At 46.4% G+C, this 16,790-nt stretch overlaps 1 protein-coding gene across 3 annotated transcripts in view; it reads right to left on the bottom strand.

Annotated features, from left to right (window-relative positions):
* The window catches only part of IL16 (interleukin 16), a 128,410-nt gene that overhangs the window by 98,026 nt on the left and 13,594 nt on the right, over positions 1–16,790 (bottom strand). Inside the window, exon 1 of one of the 3 annotated variants that reach the window (XM_021098275.1) lies at positions 14,819–15,074. The exons of the other annotated variants lie outside the window; for them this stretch is intronic. The gene's annotated coding sequence lies outside the window, so the exon portion shown is untranslated. Of the gene's footprint in view, positions 1–14,818; positions 15,075–16,790 lie in introns of those variants that run through there. 3 annotated transcript variants of the gene reach the window in all.

The raw sequence follows: 16,790 nt of genomic DNA, 5'->3' as shown, positions 1-16,790 counted from the left end.
AGCCTGGGAACTTCCATATTTTGAAGGTGTGGCCTTAAAAAGCAAAAAAAAAAAAAAAAAAAAAAAAAAAAAATTAAATTAAAATTTAAAAAAAATTAAATGAATGAAAGAATAACTGTTTGAGAGCCTACAATATATATGGCACTCTTCTTAATGCTTTCGTGTAAATGCACTCAAGGAGTTCCCATTGTGGCCCAGCAGGTTAAGAACCCAATGTTGTCTGCATGAGGATACGGCTTCGATCCCTGGCCTCACTCAGTGGGTTAAGGATCCAGCATTGCTGCAAGGTGGAAAGTAGGTGGCAGATGCAGCTCGGATCCGGCCTTGCTGTGGCTGTGGTGTAGGCTGGCAGCTATGGCTCCAATTGGACCCCTTGCTTGGGAATTTCCGTGTGCCACAGGTTTGGCTATTAAAAAGGAAAAATAAACAAACCAACCAACAAATTCAATGTTGGTCCATTTCACCAAGCACCCTCTTGGCAACATCCCAACATCCTATACTCTGTGTCCTTCCATCTCAAATAATAGCAAAGCCCCAAGCACAGATGAATCCAATCTTCTACTGAGTTCCATGCCTGCCTGCAGGTTTCTGAGCCCTGCAGGGGACACTCCCATTCCTGAGCAGCTTGGTACCAGGAAACATTCACCGCCACCAACTGGGCCCCCAGCTCTGGCCAACAATTGTACTGTGTTTCCATGGTTAGCTTGATGATCCTTTCTCCATCACAACAATTTCAAGACTTCACTTTCTTCAAAACTAGATTTACCTCTAGTAATGTCACCTTCACAGAAACATAGACACATACAAGCTAGCAGACAGCAATCCTCCCAGCTTTTCACCATCAAATTTGCAAATCCAGGGAGTTCCCGTCGTGGCTCAGTGGTTAATGAATCTGCCTAGGAACCACGAGGTTGCGGGTTCAATCCCTGGCTTTGCTCAGTGAATTAAGGATCCAGCGTTGCCACGAGCTGTGGTGTAGGTCGCAGACACGGCTTGGATCTGGAGTTGCTGTGACTGTGGTATAGGCCGGCGGCTACAGCTCCGATTAGACCCCTAGCCTGGGAACCTCCATATGCCGTGGGAGCAGCTCTAGAAAAGGCAAAAAGACAAAAAAAAAAAAAAAAAAAAGAAAAAGAAATTTGCAAATCCATTTGCCATCCATACAGACCTAAACATACTCTTTGTAGTGAAACATAGATCCTCCTACTAAGGCCAATCCACCCATCTGTTCTCTGAATCCTGCTCCTCATTCAGGTTTAGCAACAATAAAAATAATAATAGCTAACACTTATTGAGTGCTTATGAAGAACTGTTCTAATTGCTTTACCATTAGGTGTTCACAAAATCTACTGGACGTTCCCTCAATATCCTCATTTTACCAAAAAAAAAAAAAAAAAAAAAAAAAAAAAAAAAAAAAAAAGGATAACTGAGGCACAGAGAGGTTAGGTAACTTTCCCAAGATCACACAGCTAGAACTCGGTGAAAGCAGGAATCCCACGAGGCAGTCTGACCCTAGAGCCTGCATCTTTCCCATGGCTCCACACTGCCACTGATTATCATCTCTTTACCCTCTCAACCTCTCCCCTTTGTTCTGGGTTTGATCATTAGCACAAAAACATACTTGTTCGTTTTTTAAAACCTATGTCTTGAGTCTATATCCTCCTCTTGCTAACTACCTCTCTTTAGTCCCTTCATGAACTTTTTCTTTTTATTATGATAAGAATACTTAAGATGAAATCTACCATCTTAACAGGTTTTTAAGTGTACAACCCAGTGCTCTTATCAATAGGCACAATATTGACAATGGAACATTATCCAGCCGTTCCTATCTTCGTGAACAGGTTTTATACTCTGTACTTTCTGTCTTCAAGCTCACTTCCTCTGTGAACCACAGGTCACAGAGTCCACTTCCTTCCCCCAAATCACTGAAACTCTGTTTTATCAGTTCTGCATTTTACATGCACGGGTCATGAACCCAAGTCTAGAGGGCATGGTCTGCTTGCTGGAAAACCTGCTTCATTTCTAGAGGCTCGACACCTGAATGTCAATGCTCAGATCTATTGGCTATAGAATGGGGAGAATTCTTGTAAATCAACTATAATAGAAAAAATAAAAAATCATTAAGAAAAAGAAAAAAAAAAGAATGGGGAGAATTCAAGCTTTTAGAGTAGTTCTTTTTTCCCCATGATTCACTTTTACTTCCGGGTGGCACCTTTCAAATCCAAATTGTAAATGCTCTCCTTCGTGCTACCAGCCCCCAACCCAGGAGTTCATTTGCATTCTGTCCATTCAACTTCCCAGAACTAGTGGCTCTCAACACCAGCATCACTGTAAGGATTAATTTATCCAAGCCTCTTTGCATTTTGTTCAGCTTCACTGGAACTCCCCACAGTTCATGGGATTCATGGAGAAGAGTGTGTGTGTGTATGTGTGTGTGTGTGTCTCACAGTCATCACTGATCCATTAGGCATTTGAAATATTGAAAGATCAAGTTTAAAATCCTTCTGATTGTGCTGCTACTATTCAGGGAGAATATAAATGGAGTTGCTCATGCCACCACATGGAAAAGGCTGCCTGAGAGTGAAGCCAACACAGAAGGTACAGAATTCACGGAGGAAGGAAAGAGAGAGGAAGGAAGGCAGACAGAGAGAAAGTGAAGGATGAGCCTAATTGATACAACAGGAGCACCTAGATTCAGCCACGCCTGAAGTCGCTCTATTCACTTAGACAAGCTGATAACACTTCCTCTTTTTTGCTTAAAATAATCCCCCTGACATAGTTTGTTCTTCTCTCTGATGCCACTGGCACAAGTTATGGAAAACAGTCACATTCAAGGGCCAGGAGGCTTTTTTCTGAGACTGTCTTTTGCTCCCCATCCTGAGCCAAGGAGAGAAGCCAGCCATCCCTAGTCAAGGCCCAAACTCTTCTCCCCTTCAGTCCCTGGCTCTGGTATAAAGGCCTCTTGCCTTCTTTTTTTCACCAAACATTGCCACCATCTGCATGGGCTCTTAGACTGCAAACCAATCCCCTTTTCCCTCCATCTTCTACCCTAACCCATAAGAGCTGTCCCAGCAAAGGCCAGCGAGCTCACTGGGCATTTCCCAGGACGCAAGCATCTAGGGACCTTTGGGACCAGGTACAAGGCTGTGTGCTTCCCTCTGTGATGGAAAAGTTGGCTGCATGCAGAATTTAGGACAGCAGAGGGATTGAATACCAGGGGACCACTGAAGGCGTGTCTGATGAGTATCGTCCATCTTTAAAAATAAGCTTTTACAGAGAGAACTGTGACTTCTGCAGTCTTGGCCCTGGCATGGGATGGCAGGAGCCAGGGGATAAGAGGCCAGCCATGCACCAGGGACAAGGGATTAACCCTTTGTCCAGAGCAAAGATGGTTTTCAAAATGAGCCTTGTCGTTATGGAAAATGTAAAAAAAAAAAAAAAAAAAGGCGGGGGTGGCTGCAAAAGGCCTATAGAGAAGCCAGGATTGGACATCAGTGGGAGACAGCCGTTCCCTCTAGGCCTGGCATGGAGAGAGAGAGAGACAATAATTGAAAACATAGCGCCGTGATCACATGGTTCAGCTTAGCTTTGGTAATTGTGCTCAGGACATTGGAACCAGCTCTTGCTCCCTAATGGATACAAATGTCAGCAGAGCTTGGGGGCGAGCCCGGCCGTTCCTCAATTCCAGCCATCTTCAAAAGGTCAGAACTAATGAGCTTTCTCTGATTTTGCCCCCAGGGCCCCACAAGCATTTGCCAAACTCTTGTCAGATCTGCTCTGCCCCCAGTGGGTCCTCCACCAGACTGTCTTGCGGGGCTCTTCCAGAGGCTTCTCAGGGAAGCACAGTTAAGGTTTCCAATAGGGCTAAGTCGACCAGCTGCTTCCACTTGCCAGCAGAAAAATCCAGAGGATCCGCTTCACCCTAGGAAGTGGCTCTCTTGCTCCCTGGAGTCCTCTCTTTCCAAACCATGATGGTATTTGCTTCCATAGAACATTCTGGAAGGGGTCTCCCCTTCACTCACTTTGACCCACCTTGGCTGAGCTGTCATCTGTATAGAAAATGCAGAGCTGAAAGCACGAAGCTGAGGCGCAAAGAAATGGGCGGTTCCTCCTCTAAAGGGGCTTGAAAAACTTCCTGACTGGGTGCTGGGAGCAAGTCCTTCCTTTTTTCCTTCTTTCTTTCCTTCCCTCCTTTTCATGTGCCCATTCTCAGTGCTTGCTGAGAAAAGCTATTAGGTGCCTGTCTCTACACTGGACAAATCTAACCCACTGGAGGAAAGGCAATGGTATTGCCATCTGGTTGAAATACACTTAATTCACCAGAGAACTCAGGGTAAATAACCAGATGGAGAAAGAGGAACTCCATATGTGTTTCAAATTTTGGAATTCTCTGATAGTGTTCTATATCCAAGGCAATTTTTATAGTTTGGTCACTCCGGCTCAGGGGGTATTTTTTTTTTTTTTTTTTTTGTCTTGAGCTGAAGAGTGACTCAGAGATAAGAAAAGAAGGGAGGGAATTTATGACTCCTTTTCTTCCTAAAGGAACATCTTTAATAGGACTCCAGGGGACCTGCAGCTAGGACTGGTGGGGGGTGGGTCTATATACTCTGGCCACAGGACAGACGAATGGCCCAGGACCTCACGGCCTCTTTCCTAACTGGAGTAGGTTGTGTCGAAGCCAGTGTTAGACCCTTGGTCTTTCGACCTCTGCACCGTTACCTCCTGGAGGGGAGACCACATCTCACTATTTTGATGTCCCCAGAGCTCTGCTGGGGCTTGGCACAGAGGTGGGACACCTGCACATCCAGTGAATGAATGACTAAACAGTGTACGAACATCTCCAAGGTCCCTTTGCCCTCAAATGACCTTTCTCGCACCAGTGTGAGATGGAATGATGCCCAGTGTGATGATTAATTTGATGTGTCAACTCGACTGGGCTAAGGGATGCCTGGAGAGCTGGTGAAACATTATTTCTGAGTGTGTCTGTGAGGGAGTCTCTAGAAGACGAGATCAGCATCAAATCGGTAGATTGAGGGAAGAAGAGCTGCCCTCATCCACGTGGGCGGGCATCATCCAATCCCTTGAGGGCCTGAATGGAAGAAAAAGGCACAGGAAGGGCAAAATCACTCTCTCTGCTGGAGCTGGGCAGCCAGCTTTTCCTGCCCTTGGACTTCGGTGCTCCTGGTTGTTGGGCCTTCAGCCTTGGGCCAGGACTCACACCACTGGCTCTCGGGGTTCTCAGGCCTTTGGGTTTGGGCTAAACTGTACCACTGGCTTCCCTGGGCGTCTGAATTGCAGACAGCAGATCTTAGGACTTCTCAGCCTCCACGTTCACATGAGCCAATTCCTCATTACAAATCTCCATCTTTGTATCTATCTAACTATCTACCTGTCTGTCTGTCTGTCTATCATCTATCTATCTACCTATCTATCTATCTATCTATCTATCCATCTATCTATCTATCTATCCATCTATCTATCTATCTCCTATTGGTCTGCTTCTCCGCAGAGCCCTGACTAATACAACAGGGAAGACATCCCATCCAGGACCACAGAATGAAGGATCCAGATAACTGACTGACATCAGAGCAATGTCGAGCAGATAACACGTTGAAGCCATTGGAAAAATATTCTGGAATCTGCTTCTTTGGGAAAATCCTAAAGGCATGGGGAAATCCTGAGAGGGCTCCTCACATGGGCCACTGAACTTTCGGCATCCTGGAAGGCGGTCGAATTCATCAACACACAGGCACAAGTGGGGTCACCAGGATGCACCCTCCCCCCGCAAAGACCCAGGCCGCCGAGATGAAGGATGAAGATAGACAGGGCTATTCCCCTAGGCATGTACTCCCTCCAAGATGGTAAAGGCTGAAAATGCAATTAACCTCAAGAAGAACCTAGAGAAATCCAAGAAAGGCACATCCACTCACCTCTGTTCTGGAAGGACTGGCCAAGGGTAATTCCCCGTTAAATCCCAACGCCTGGAAGAAGGCTTCACATATGCAGATACTCAATAAATGTTGTTGACGGGAAACAGGCAGTCAGCTGCCCAGAGCCATCCACTAGGATGTTTGGGATTGGGAGCAGTGACAAGCAGGTGTACAGCTGTCCTGGAGGTGGCCTTAGTTTGTATGCCACATCCTTCCATTACCTATGCAACTTCAAGCAAAGCACTGAACTCCTTTATGACTTTAGGTGATCACCTACAAAATGGTGAGCAATGCTCACCACTCTGAGAACAAAAGAAGATAATCCTGAAAGGGACTCAGCTTCCCGCCTGACACATAACATGAACTAAAAAAGAAAGCAAAGGATTACTCAAAAAAATGTAAAGTAGGGAGTTCCCATTGAGGCGCAGCAGAAACAAATCCCACTAGGACCCATGAGGTTGTGGGTTCGATTCCTGGCCTCGCTCAGTGGGTTAAAGATCCGGCATTGCTGTGAGCTGTGGTGTAGATGGCAGACGTGGCTCGGATCCTGCGTTGCTGTGGCTGTGGTGTAGGCCAGCAACTGTAGCTCTGATCCAGCCCCTAGCCTGGGAACCTCCATATGCTGCAGGTGCAGCCCTTTAAAAAGAAAAAAAAAAAGGTAAAATAGTAGAAACCACCTAAATGTACACCAAGAGGAGTTTTGATTAAATATATTATGATATATTTACACAATGGAACATTATGTAACCAATATCAAGGATCAAAATATGGGTATGGAAAGAGGTCCACAGTATATTGTAAATCTAAGAAATACCATAAAGTAATCATATTGACTATTTGGGTTATAAAAATATACTTGTATGAATAAACATGAAATTGTTGGTAATTTTTTTTTGAAAGTATAGTAAGGTGCTTGGGGATGGAATTTACTGCAAGTTTTTCCTTTCTATTTAATAGCTTCCTGTTCCTGATTTCTGTTGATGACAATCATGTATCAAAATTATAACCAGAAAAATAAAGGTTTCTCTGTTGAAGAATAAAAATTGAAATTTATGGCTCTTTTTGTTAACCAGCAGTTCTGATTAACTTTATAATTTTCTCAGCTTTGAAAATAGCCGATTTTAATTTTTATTGAGATTGCCTTAGGTATACAGGTGAATTTGGGGAGAATGTCTTCCCATCCAGGAACACTTTTTTTTTTTTTTTTTTTTTTGTCTTTTGTTGTTGTTGTTGCTATTTCTTGGGCCGCTCCCGCGGCATATGGAGGTTCCCAGGCTAGGGGTCGAATCGGAGCTGTAGCCACCGGCCTACGCCAGAGCCACAGCAACGGGGGATCCGAGCCGCGTCTGCAACCTACACCACAGCTCACGGCAACGCCGGATCATTAACCCACTGAGCAAGGGCAGGGACCGAACCCGCAACCTCATGGTTCCTAGTCGGATTTGTTAACCACTGCGCCACGACGGGAACTCCCAGGAACACTTTTTAATTGTCGTTTTGTTTTTATATTTTATTTTATATTTTATTCTAGATTTACATTTTCTTTTCAGACCTTCAAACCAATTTTTTCTTCTTGTTCATATGGGCTTTAAGTAACTCTAATAGCATTGATTCCTCAGCACTTTTGTTACTGCTTTCAATGGAACCATTTGTAAAATATTTTTTTCTCATTGGTTATGGCTTATCTACAAGCGAGTTATGACTTGTGCAGATTTATTTCATAAGAGGCAATCTGACAGCTGTCTTATTCCAGAAACTATTCAACAGGTTCACCTGAGTTTCCAATTGTGTGGTCTCTGAATGTTCACACACTCACCATTGTAATAAAAAGCTAGAAATTCTCCTCTGAATATCTCTTTGGCCGCAACCCATAAATTTTGAAACATGATACTCTAATTGTTATTTTAGAAATGTTCTGTAGTTGCAGTTTTGATTTCCAATTTAAACTCAGTTTTCTAGAAGACTGCTGTTATTAGTGTTAATTTCTTCTGGTTAAATTTCCAAGATTTAGCCTTGTTGTTCTTGTACTTTTTGTTAGAAAATGCCAGTTTAGTTTTATCGTGGCCACAGGATATGTCCTGGACACTTTTTATTTGTTGGAATTTATTGGGGTTCATTTTGTAAACCAGTATGTGATGTCACTAAATATTTTCAATGGTCTGCACACATTTGAAAAGAATGATGATTCTCTGGAGTTTCAAATATGTATATATTCAAATATGATATTAAACTACATATATATGTATATATTCAATCGTGTAAGTCATTAACTCTTTATATTTTGTCTACTTAATTTGAAAAACCTTAGAGCATTGAAATCTGGTACCATATTTGTAATATATGTCCAAAAATGTTTGTCTGACATATTTCAATGCCTTGCTTAGGTGCATAAAATTCCCTGAGTTTCATGTCTCCATTGCGTGTTCTTCTTTGATCATGTTGTAAAAAGTACTTCATGATCTATTTAACAGTTGCTTCAGTTTTTATTTTGTCTGACAGAATTAACAATGTTATCCCACTTTCTTTTAATCTGCATTTGCATGTTTTTTGCCCAAATCTTTGTTTTTAACGTCATGCGATTTAGTTTTAAATGTGTCTCTTAAAAGTGGGATGTAGCTGGAGTGGGACAGAGAGTTTGTTTCTTGGGGTTTCTTTTTTTTAATAATCAATCCCTTCTAATTTGACTTTATACATTTTCTTTTTTTAATTACAGTTGACTTACAATGTTCTGTCAATTTCTGCCATACAGCAAAGTGACCCAGTTACCCATATATATATATATATATACCTTCCTTTTTTCACAGTATCTTCCATCACGTTCCATCACAAACAATTGGATATGGTTCCCTGTGCTGTACAGCAGACTTCATGGCTTATCCATTCTAAATGTAATAGTTTGCATCTGCTAACCCCAAACTCCCAGTCCATCATACTCCCTACCCTCTCCCCTTGTCAACCAAAAGTCTGTTCTCCATGTCCATGAGTTTGTTTATTTTCTGTAATATTTGGCTTTCTTAATTTCCCTCTTTTAAAGCTGAATCTGGGAGACTTGCTTTTTTAATATATAACCTTATGTATTATACTATATTGTATATATCTTATACACACTTAATATACAACTTCATTTCTTATACTTTTTTTTGTGTGTGTGTCTTTTTAGGGCAGCACCCAAGGCATATGGAAGTTCCCAGACTGGGGTCAAATTGGAGCAGCAGCTGCCAACCTGCGCCACAGCCACAGTAACTCCAGATCCAAGCCACGTGTGTGATCTACACCACAGCTCATGGCAACGCTGGATCCTTAACCCACTGAGCAGGGCCAAGGGTCAAACCCACACCCTCATGGAGGCTAGTCAGGTTTGTTATCACTGAGCCACAACGGGAACTCTCCAATATATCTTATATCTTAATTGAGACATCTTCCTTCTGATATTGTTTTGCTCTCTTTAGGTGGCTTCTTACTGCCTCCTTTTCTTGCTTTCCAGGCAAGTCATTCACTCTTTCTTATCCTCCTTAATGAATCAGAGGTTTTACATTCTATTCTTATGTTTTAGGTGGCTCCACAAGGAAATTTTAGAAGTGATATTTGAGCAAAGATGTTTCCTCTTCATCCATCTCAGGAAAGACACTGTATCTGATGCCTCTTCCTATAGGTGCTGCAAACTCTTTCACTTCCTCCCGATCCCAACCTCTCAGTCTGCACTCCAGAGCAAATGGCTTGGGGAAGGACATTATGTATTATCTCTTTCAAGATTTTTTTTTTTTTTTTTGTCTTTTTAGGGCTGCACTCACGGCATATGGAGGCTCCCAGGATAGGTGTCCAGTCAGAGCTGAAGCTTCAGAGCTGAAGCTGTAGGCCGCGGCCTACACCACAGCCACAGCAACGCAGGATCCTTAACCCACTGAACAAGGCCAGGGATCGAACCTGTGTCCTCACAGATACTAATCGTGTTTGTCAACTGCTGAACCATGACGGGAGCTCCCGAGATTATTTTTTATTACTTGTATTATTTCAAAATCCTGTTAAGAACAATGACTTTGAGCCAGCCTTCTGAGATTTAACTTAAAGCCAGCCTTCTTTTGTGCCCTGAATGTCCACTCTTTCATCAGCACAGTCTGCCCCGTCCACCCTCACAAGTTCTTGTTCTGCTCCTTTCTTGAACTCTGTCCACTGTAGTCCTAAACCCTTTAGTCTCCTGAACAACCCTCATTTAATCTAGCCCACCAGCCACGGCGCAGACAGGTCTCAATGTCTTGTAACCTGGTTCTCCGTAACCCTTGCTGACGCTACATTTTCATCACTCTTCAGATTCCATTTTTAGACAACACTCCTTTGAATCAAAACCACACCCTATCCAGACCTAGGGCTCTTCTAGGTGTCTTTCTGTGTGCAAAGTGGCGATGTAGTAAACTGGTAATAAATCTGTACATACTACTCAATTACAATCTAAAAATGAAAAAAGATTAAAAACAACAACAACAAAGCAAGTTTAAAACAAACAAACAAACTCAAGATATGACCCACTTGCTAAAAGACTTGGATCAAGAAAGATGCTCAAAACACCCCCATGGATAAACAATGAGGATCCTTTCCTGGGGAAGGCATGGCAGGGCCATCAAATTAAAATCCCATGATCTCTAAATAGAACAGAGAGGATATTCGAAGAAAAGCAAAATACAGCTACAAATCATCTTAGAGTCTTTGGCCTGAGAGGAGTGTTCCACCTTTGTGGTCCAACTGCTGCCAGTGTGTGTGTGTGTGTGTGTGTGTGTGTGTGTGTGTGTGTGTGTGTGTGTGTGTGTGTGTGTGTGATGATTGTTTGGGGTTTGGGTTTTGGTAAGAGATAATATATCATCTTTCAATACGATTTTCTACTTGTCTCAACACACACACATGCACAAACACTTCTATTGTTTTCTTGTGACAGTGAGTTCAAGGCAGGGGCTCAGACACGGAGGTCCGGCTGGAATTGACCCCGAACACCCTTAGAGGATGAGGAGAAGCAGGAAGGAAAGGGACAGCACATGAGGCCGGCCTGCCTGCCCATTTGCTCCGACTCCTTCAATTGCTGAAACTCTTCTAGTCAATAAGGAACAGGACAGGAAAAGAGAAAGATCACTTCACAGCAGACTGAGGTCTGGAATGCCTGCCTTGGATCGTGGGGAGAAGACCAGCGTGTTGAAAGGCAACATCAGGAATATTTGAGACTTAAAATGCTCTCCTAACACATCTCCACTGTTCCAGATCCCAATGTCCTTTCCACAGCATGGTTTTGGAATTTTTGTAAATCCTGACTTACGGTAAGAATTTACATGTTACATGACAATACATACCACATAGATACACATAAGATGTATATACATATTTATAAATATACAAATAAACACATATGAGATGTATACACATATTTATAAATATTCAAATAAAAGGCTTATGAAACAATACACTTACTACGGTGTAATCATGGAAAAACCTGGCAAACATAATATTAAAATGGTTTTGCTAAGAACCTATTCTTTTTGTTGTTTGTTTTTATCTTTTTAGGGCCGTGCCCGTGGCATATGGAGGTTCCCAGGCTAGGGGTTGAATTGGAGCTACAGCTGCCGGCCTACACCACAAGCCACAGCCATGCCAGATCCAAGCCACGTCTGTGACCTACACCACAGCTCATGGCAACGCAGGATCCTTAACCCACTGAGCAAGGCCAGGGATCGAACCCACAACCTCATGGTTCCTAGTTAGATTTGTTTCTGCCATGCCATGATAGGACTCCCTGAGCCTCAGAATCTTTTCACGTGTCTATTGCTTTTATGGCACCTGCTCATTCTTACTCAGGGACCTGTGCTGATCCAGATTTGAGAGGTGGGATGAACCCTGAAATTCCCTGTTCACATCTTTCACATGCGGATGGAAGACTGAGCCAGGGCTCAGGTAGCCTCTCGCTTTCCCTTGCCTGATGAGAGCTGCTGTGAGCAGCAAGGAGGGCAAACCACTGCCGGCCAAACCGGGAGTAAAGAGAGCTTCTGCATCATTCAGAGAGCAATTTTGTGGGGGGGAGGCCCACTCCTTTTGACCTGGCAGGACAGCCGTGTCCTAGCTGCTGTCACTCTCTGCCTGAGAAGCATTTCTGGCCGAGTTTCAGACAGAAGCAAGACCAGCAGAGATCCCCGCTCTGGGTGGTCTCCAGAGCTAGGTCAGTGCCCAGAGGTGGCGCCAGCCCTGCAAGGTGCTCCCACTCAAGGCACACCATCTCCTCCAACATCCACAAGCATCACAAGCACAGCAGCTCCCAGGGGGCTCTACCCTTCCACCCAGGCATCCCGCTCCTCCACAAGCCGACCTCAGCATCCCTGCATGCTTCCGGGCAGACCCCTCAATGTTTCTCCCATAACTTGCCGAGCTTACAGGACCAATGTAGATTTGTCCTTATTTAAGCTGCGATCCAAAAGAAGAACCCAAAACCGATTCCTATTTTTAGGCCGCCTTCCTAACCAAACTCCAAGCTCTTAGTTTGTTTATTTCACCTCACTGGGTATTCTCCTCCCTGCAGATACAAGTATGTGGCTATTTTCACTGATTCGTGTCTTAGTATCAAGAATGTCTCATAGATGAAAATGTGTTGCCAGCCCAAGTGGACGAGGCCAATATTACATGCTATTATTAGAGTTAGGCTTGCTGTTATATCCATATTGGTCTTTTTTTTTGTCTTTTTTATCTTTTTAGGGCCATGTCCGCAGCATATGGAGGTTCCCAGGCTAGGGGTCGAATTGGAGCTGCAGCTGCTGGCTTACACCACAGCCACAACAGCTCGGGATCCAAGTCGCGTCTGCAACCTACGCCACAGCTCACGGCAACACCGGATCCTCAACCCACTGAGCAAGGCCAGGGATCGAACCCGCAACCTCATGATTCCTAGTCGGATTCACTTCTGCTGCGCCACGATGGGAACCCCAGTCATTTATTTTTTGACAACTATTTTCTGAGATTGGTCGTGTGCCAGGTGATGATGATGTAAAGATGAAGACAGAGTCCTTCACAGCCGGTCGGAGAAGACGGCTGTGTAAACGGATAATAGTCCTAGCCTGGAAAATCTAATAATGAAGGTTTGACTCGAGTGCCACAGTCCGAAATGACCTTATGGATGGTTTCACCGAGAAACCAGCCCAGGAGCTGAGGAGGGTTCTCCACGTGGAGAAGGGAAGACAGAAGGTTTGGCAGAGAGCAGTTCCAGTAGAGAGAACAACCTGCACGGGCCGAAAAGCTTGAAAAGAGCCCTCTGTATTCAGATCAGAGCAGATCTCTCGGAGGCACTGGAGCCTGGGGATGTGAGCAGGGGGAAGGGACCAAATCGTCAATTCAGAGAGAGGAGCAGTCACAGGCAAGGAGTGAAGACCCCATCCTGTCGGCGAGTGGATTTCCTTTCCAAGTCCACCCTCACCCCGTCACCTCCAAACCCCGGGAGGCTGGGGGGGAGGGGGAGGAAACTGGGGCCCAGAAAGAGGAGGAAGGATTTTGGTAAGAGGGCAGGTCTCAAACTCCTGGCCTGCCTTCAGCCTGAAAAATCCTGCTTCTAACTGTTTACATATGAATTTTTACGAAAGACTTCAATTCTAAAAAGGGTTCCATGGATAAAAGGAACTAGAAAACAACTGCTGTAGGTAATTACAATCCAATCCTGATTTTCGTGTATACGTTTCAGAAACAGGACTATTTGTTGAGGCATATGGAGCAGAGTAATTAAGAGTGTAGATTTTGGAGTCAGACAAGGCTGGAGTTCGGTTCCACTTGCCAGCTGAGGGACCCTGGGCAAGTCACCTCATTCTCAGTTTGGGGGCTATGCTACTTAACTCAGGGTTGTTATAAGGCTCTGATAAACTGATGTAGGCGAAGATCTTAGCACAGAGTCTGGGGCAGGAAGAGTGGCTGGGGTATGATGAATAAGCCTCAGCGGGGGTGAACAGGTGGCTAGCAGGGGCTTCGAGGAGGGGACCGGCCCACCCTGCCAGCTCATGCCCTCACCATGTTTGGAATACAGGAGGTGCCCTCTACTGTGGTTCTAAGTGTTGACCCCCACTTAACTGTGAGAAAAAGGAGAACAGGACAGAGGAAAGGAATAGAGCCATCCTGTCCTTCTGAGCAGCCTGGAGAAAGGGAAACAAGGCATCCCGGGCCATTTGGGGAAGGCCTGGCACAGGGCTCCTGGGAAAAGGGTGCTGCCTTCAAGGGGCTCAGCCCAAAACAGGAGGATTTCACTTGGCAAGAGAAGGGACTGGATGCTTCCCGGTGTCCACAGGGAGCAAGGAATCTGCTGGGTTCCTGAGTCCTCCGACCACAGACAGCAAGCACGTCGACCCACCCAAAGAACAGCAATGGTTGGGGCTGAAACTACGTGGAGGTTGTCTAAAGCAAGTGGACCCTCATCTGAAGCAAGCGGAGTGACTGCTGCACAGAGAGAACACTCTTCCCACAGGCAACGCCTGCCCGGGAGCGGGGTAGCCTGGCTGGCAGTGGGGACAGCCGCCTCTGGGCACCTCCACTCCTTCCTCTCCAACCTTCCTTCTGCCTCTTCCACATCCCCAGTCCCAAGGATGACGTCTCAGCTGATACGTCAGAAATCCCAGAACCAGAAGCTCCAGGGGCTGCAGAGCGAGGACCAATGAGAGCCCCCTCCCCACCCAAGCTCCCAAGCAGCTTCCTCCTCCCCCCACTCTGCACACAATTCTCACCCAAGAGACTGGTTTCTGCTCCAGCCCCCCCCCCCCCCCACCAGCTTCCAAACAGGAAACCAAGTTCGAGCAACCAAGCCCTTCCCCAACGCAGGTCAAAGGGGCCAGCCTCCAGCCTCCAACAGCTGCCCAAGGGACTGTCACTCGCCCAGGCCCACCTACCTCTCTGTTCACAGTCCCTGGGGCTGCCTCCTCCTTGGCGCCGCTCTCCACCTGCCCAGCCAGGACCAAAGCACCATTAAGCCCGGAAAAGCCAGGACACAGGCCTGGGTCAGAGCCTCAAAGAATGAGAAAGGGATGCTTGTTTCTCCCTCAGACTGATCTGCGGAGCAGACTCCGATAGCTGGGATGCGGTGAGTTGGGCACTGCTTTCACCACCTGCTCTGGGCAGGTGACTCAGGGCAAACGGGTCCAACCTGGCAGGGCTGGCGCGGAGACTCCCAACCCGAGCCATCTGACTTCTCGGCGTGAAGACGCGTGGTCCAGAAGGGCTGGGCTGCCAGCGCTGTGAAGCTCAGCCTCAGAACAAAGTCCACCATCTGCTGGGCTGGCAGAGAATATCCAGGAGGTCAGCCCTGCTCAGAACCCCAGAACCCAGCAAGGCTCCTTCACTGTGGCCCCCGTTGCCCCCCCACCCCCTGACTTCCTTGGACAACCCAGAAGTGGCACGAAAGTAACAAACACTACTCAACGCCTCCAAAGTGCCTGGCAAATGTCAGCTTACACGATCTCACCATCCATCCAGTACTCATTCCACAAGTGAAAAAGTCACGGCACAAAAATTCATCAAGCACCTACTATGTGCCAGGCCTGGTGACCTTGGGTCACAGCCCATCACTGGTTCAGCCAAATCCAGTGACTTTCCAGAGCTTACCTTGCTAGTAAGTCATCAAGCCAAGGGTCTCATCAAGAACCACCTGACCCCAAAGCCCAGGCTCTTTTTTCTTTTTTGGCTGCCCCGTAGCATATAGAGTTTCCGGCCAGGAATCAGATCTGAGCCACAGCCCTAAGCTGCAGCTGCAGAAACACCAGATCCTCAACCCACTGGGCCCAAGCCAAGGATCGAACCTGCGCGACCCAGCGCTCCCAAGATGCGGCCGATCCCATTGCACCACGTCAGGAACTCCAAAGCCCAGACTCTTTTCATGGTATCACATTGCCTCCTTACGACAGGCTGTCCTTAAAATAAGAAACTGGCTCTTAGGAGCCAGTCTAGTCCCCAGGCCAGCAGTGGGCATCAAGGGGGAGGCCTCTGGGGGAGAAAAATAAAGGAAAAAAATAAGTTATGTACTAGGGTTGAACACATAGAAGATTTTGCTAGAAATGCTAATTCTCAGGCCTTCTGAATCGGAAAATGAGGGTGGAGCCTGGCACTCGGCTTTTGCAAGCCCTCCAGGTGATTCTGGTGCCTGCTCACGTTCAAGAACCAAGGCCTTATGAAGAGCATGTTGAGAAGCACAGCACCAAGGGACAAAGCATGTCGGTGCATCCTTTCAGGATTCTCATCATGTGACCAGAGTGCTTCCCCCCCGCCCCCGCCGCACGTCCCCTTGGAGCGCCTAATCTAGGTGACATTTAACCCATCTGCCCCTTAAGGACCATCCCACGCGTCTCTCCTAAGCATGGCCTCTGTGAGCTGTCTGTAAGCGCCAGGCCGGGACGTCTGTGTGGCCCTGTCGTCTAACAAATGGAATGTCTGCCACCGCTCACCACCAAACATTTCAGGGATGGCCGGGGGTTTTAATGAGGGTGTAGGCGCAACTCGTAGGAAGCCCCAGGAATTCCGGGCAAGGCTTCAGAGATCCAGTCACTGAAGTGGGACCCAGGCCCACAGTCACAAGGGAGGCACTTTGGGGATAAAGCAGCCTTTGTCAGGGGGTGCGGGGGACAGCTCCGCATTGCAGGGCTGAGTCTGGAGCACCGTGGAATCAATTCTAAAGTACCCAGAGCATGGGCCTTGGTCACACTGCCTACCCCCCTCACATCTGCAGTGCAGGCTGGGCCAGGCCCAGAGATCAGCCCTCAAGGCTGCTTCACTGGCAGAAAGGCTGGGGGTGTGGGGTGGGAGCGATTTGGTAGCTCAGGTGTGAGATCCCTCAGCTTGGGAGGGCCCCACAGCCTCCCTCCCACACCA

Source organism: Sus scrofa, chromosome 7, assembly GCF_000003025.6.
Source record: "Sus scrofa isolate TJ Tabasco breed Duroc chromosome 7, Sscrofa11.1, whole genome shotgun sequence".
Taxonomy (NCBI): domain Eukaryota; kingdom Metazoa; phylum Chordata; class Mammalia; order Artiodactyla; family Suidae; genus Sus; species Sus scrofa.
Note: the sequence above shows the minus strand (reverse complement) of the source record. Positions and strands in the feature narration are given on the sequence as shown.